Source organism: Melospiza melodia, chromosome 19, assembly GCF_035770615.1.
Source record: "Melospiza melodia melodia isolate bMelMel2 chromosome 19, bMelMel2.pri, whole genome shotgun sequence".
Classification (NCBI taxonomy): domain Eukaryota; kingdom Metazoa; phylum Chordata; class Aves; order Passeriformes; family Passerellidae; genus Melospiza; species Melospiza melodia.
The window spans coordinates 15,602,726-15,607,017 of record NC_086212.1 but is presented as its reverse complement, the minus strand read 5'-3'; the positions used below and the strand labels follow the sequence as shown (position 1 = coordinate 15,607,017).

Below are 4,292 nucleotides of genomic sequence, written 5' to 3'. Positions count from 1 at the left end.
TTTTTTTTGTTAGTTTATTCCTGTACACCACCACAGGGGCTGCTTTTTTATAGATTTGTAATGCTTGTGCTCTAGTCTGGGCAGTGTGTTGAGCTGTGGAGTAACTTCCAGTGGTTCTTGAGTGCATAGAGAATGTTCTATGTTCTGTGCTGTGCAGGGCGTGCAGACCTGGCAGAGCAAGGGAATGCAAAGTAACGTGGGTACAGTTTGTTATTTGTGCCACAGTGTTAGTGCAGCTGTATTAATGGGAGCTCAAACTGGACTTTAAAGTGAAACTTAAAAGTTCGCTTAAATGAGGAACCTGGCACAGCCAGCGGATGGGACTTCCTCGAAGTAGAGACTTTAACTCTGTTTCCTTGTTTGCTTGTAAGCTGAGCCACAGCCTTGCGTTGCCTGAGCGCTGCTGGGGGCAGTGCTGCAGAGCAGAGCTTGGCTCCTGCAGCAGCGCTGGCCCCAGCACGGCCCCGCAGGCTGACACGTGTCTGTGTCTTGTCCAGTGTGAGCTACGGTCAGTGTTTACTTACCTGGGACCTGCAGGAGCAGTTCCTACACCTGTGTGCAGCGCCCACGGGAACTTCTGCCACAGAGGGCAGTTCCTGCAGGTGCTGTCTCAGAGCTAAATGTCTTGGCCATTTTATTTGCATCATCCAAAGCAATCGGGCCACAGGAACTGAAGACCAGATTGCATTGAATCACGTTGGGTGTGATCATTATAAGCTAAAAACCCCCAAACATTGTAAAGGTTTTTTTGGTTTTAATTTTTTTTTTTACATTTGTAGAACTAAAATGCTGTACATTTAAAAATTAAAAGAAACTTGCTAGGCTGAGGCTTTGTATTGCAAATTTTTCCAACTCAGAAACTCCTTACTAAACCATTCCTATTGGAAAGCAGGGAGTGCACTGACAGCAGTGGACCCAGGTTCTCCCTACCTTCATCTGCTGCACTTGACTTTTCTCCTCGGATGGGACTAGAGCCTGCTCTTGGGACTCTTCTGCAGCAGTCACTTGTGGCTAATGCTGTGTTTTATAGGAACCTGGATTAAGGCACTTTGGCACAGGGAGCTGTGCAGTGCTGTTAAACACCCTGATCCCCTCTTGGGCCTGAGTAAGAGAAGTGTCTCCTCTCCCAGACCTTGCTGCAATCACAGCCTCCTGGTGGGACAGTCCGTGGTACCTGTGGATTCTGGGTAAGCTGACGTGAGCTCTGCATAAAAGTGGGGCTTTGGCTGACTACTACAGTCCCTTGCTTTTCCTGTTGTCTCCTCTGTGCCTGATGCAGCAAAGGCAGAAGACACAGCTGAAACAGTGTTCTTGTTTCTCCTCAGAACTGCCCCCTCATTGCCCCAGCCTTTTAACCTTGCAGCCATTCTGCATGCAGAGCTGCCCAGGGCAGGGCAGGGAGGGCTGCGCTCACCATCTTCCACTCCTGGTTTCAGAGCCGGAAGGCCTGATTCCCCAAGGAACAAATATGACCTTGTGATCCATCAGTCTTGCTTTCAGGATTAAGATCTGAAAGAATTTCTGCAAAATTTTTTGGGAATTTTGGCCTGCAAGATAGCTAAAATGCACCTTTTAATTCTTATAAAAGGCTCTGTAGGAGAGCTGAATGGGAAGCAGCCTGGAGCCATAGCAGTAATCCATCCTGTGAATTTTGTGTTTGGGATTTTTCCTATTCTAAAAGAACAGTGTGTGTGATTTGGCAGAAGCTCATGAAACTGTTTTTCCAGCCCCCATCAGTGTGCTGACTGTTTTATTTAGACTGTCACAGTGAAGCTGCTGACCCAACAGTTCAGGGAGATCTTTTAATGGCCTTTTTGATGCCTTTTTTTACAATAAAGTCTATTTGCTGGAAAATCACAATCTGTATTAGAAAAGTCAAGAATATTGTAGCATCTGGTGCTCATTTAGGTTATGTTGGAAAAGCAGGGGTTTTATCCCTACTAAATTTTAGATTTCTTCATAGTCAGTTCTGGTTTTAAAAGAACCCTGAACATAAAAATGTAGCAGTTAAGAGGATGGCACATGAAACATTTGTTTAGCAATTCAAGAACAGTTCATCTTTTCCCGTCTCCCCTGCCCAGAGGAAAGAATGGTTCGGTGCTGACACTCATGAGCTGGCACATGGGAAATGCTGACAGAATCCCTGTGAGGGCTGTAAGAGAATGCAAATAAATTCTCCGGGGCTGTGGTACTTTAAAAAGAAATAAATGTGTCTTTCAGCCACTTACTCTAGCCCTGGGCAGGGCACGGGAGTGTCCCCTGATGTCCTGGGATGGACTGTGGGGCACCAGAGCTCCCCCTGCACTGCAGGGGAACAAGGAGGAGAACTGGGACTGGAGACTTTTGCTGCCTCTTGAGAACTTCCTGAGTCCAACAAGCCTGAGCTGAAGAACTCATTTAGCTAAAGATATTTTCCACCTGGTTTTGCCAAGGAGAATAAAATCCAAACATAAAATTGAATAAATTTAATACTAAGTTCTGCTGCAGCTGTTGACTATCTCAGACCTCCCCACTTTCCCTTCCTTGCCAAGCTAGGCAGCACAAATCACGTTTACAGTTCCTTTTGCATTGTGCATGTGACAGGGGTTTGCAGTACAACAAGATTTTCCCTGTAATCCTCTTAAAATGTCCTTCCTTTGATTGTCTTTTCATCTTTTGGTGTTCTGGTACTTGGATTAACAGCATCAAGATTTATTCCACAAGTCCTGTTTGATAAGCTGCTTTCAAAAATTATTTGCCTACAAACACACTTAATTTGGAAAAATCATTTTAACAGGAGCTGAATTAAGCAGTGTGTATTTTACAAACAGAAAAAAAGCAAAGCATGGAGCCATGGCAGGATTCTGAGCCAGTCTGGACCACAGCTTCTTCCTTCAGGACACAGCTCTTCCTCTCCTGCGTTTAGTCCCAGATGCTGTAAAGGCTTCTGGCTTTGTTCCTCCCTGCCCGTGCCCTGCTGCATTTCAACCCCATCTCTTCCGCTGGTGTTATTCCGGACCGAAGATGCTGCCTTCCCCGGGCGGGCGCGGCTCGGGCAGCGCTGTTGGCCGCGCACGCCGCTGCCCCGGGGAACAGCGGCAGCGTTCGAGGCCGGCATGCGGCACGGCTCCCCCGGTGCCGCGGGACTGCGCTCACACCCCCTGCCCACGGCGAAGTTTTAGCTATAAAAATCACAACTCAGTGCTTGGGTTACAAACTGGGCTGCTTTCATTAAAGACACATCCTTTGTTTTCTATTTCGTTCCTTACGTTAGTCAGTGGCAGACGATTTAACGCAACATAATTTACCTGTCTAAACACCTAAAAGCCAAGTACCTGCAGACAGGGGCAGGTCCCCCGACAGAGCCCCGAGCCGGGAGCGGGCGCGCCCACCGCGCTGCCGCGGCTGCGGGCTGGCAGCCATGGGGAGCACGGCCGTGATGGCTGTCGGCGCTGCAGCGGCCGTGCCTTTGGACAAGGCAGAGTATCTCTTAACTCTTGTTTATTATTCTAGTTTGTAAAAAAAATTAAGTGTCCAAAGCCACGCTCGGCGATCCCAAAGGATACCAAACGTACCAATACCCCGGGTTCCGCTGCTCGCCCCGCTCCGCCTGCCCCGGCCGCCTTCACCCGCACGCAGCGCGGCCGGGCCAGGCCATGGGGCGCAGCGCCCGCCCCGCGCGGCACCGCGAAATGGCGGCGCCTCCCGCCCCCTCCCGCGGCTCCGAGCTCGCCACAGCGCCGGGCGGGCGCACGGGCACCCGGCCCCTCGCCGGGAGCCCGGCCCCTGCTCCTGAGGCAGCAGCAGCGGCTCCGCAGGGCACCGCCCGGCATGGCGGCGATGGCGGCGCCCCAGCGCGGGCGGAGGGGCGGAGGGGCGGAGGGGCGGAGGGGCGGAGGGGCGGGCCCGGGGCGGGGCCTGCGGAGCCCATAAATGCCCTCGCGCGGCTCTGCACGGCCTCTTGCTCCGGGCCGGCCGAGGTGAGTGCAGGTGCTGCGGCAGGGAGCGTTCGGGAGTTCCCCCTGCCCCGTCCCTGGGGGTAGGCCGGGTCTCTGTGCGCGCCCGTCGGCGGGGGCAGCGCCGCGCCGTGTGACCGCCTCGCTTCCGCTGGGCCCCGGGCCCTGCCGCAAGGGCGCCTCAGCGGGCTCCGGCCGCCCTCCCGCCGAGCTCACACGGAGCTCCCCGGGCGCTCGCTGGTGGAGCTGATGACTCTTTCCCCGTCAGAGCGGCAGTGTTGACTATCGCTGTCCAAGCCAGGTCGTGTCTGATGTACCAGCGAAGCGGCCGCTGGCCGGTGCTGACCGTCCGCTGCT

General features: G+C 53.0%; 1 non-coding gene across 1 annotated transcript; it reads left to right on the top strand.

Annotated features, from left to right (window-relative positions):
• Positions 1 to 4,171: 4,171 nt before the first annotated feature.
• Positions 4,172 to 4,256, top strand: LOC134427158 (small nucleolar SNORD12/SNORD106). Its single transcript, XR_010030115.1, has one exon. It is a non-coding gene; the product is annotated as a small nucleolar SNORD12/SNORD106 (small nucleolar RNA).
• Positions 4,257 to 4,292: the final 36 nt, after the last annotated feature.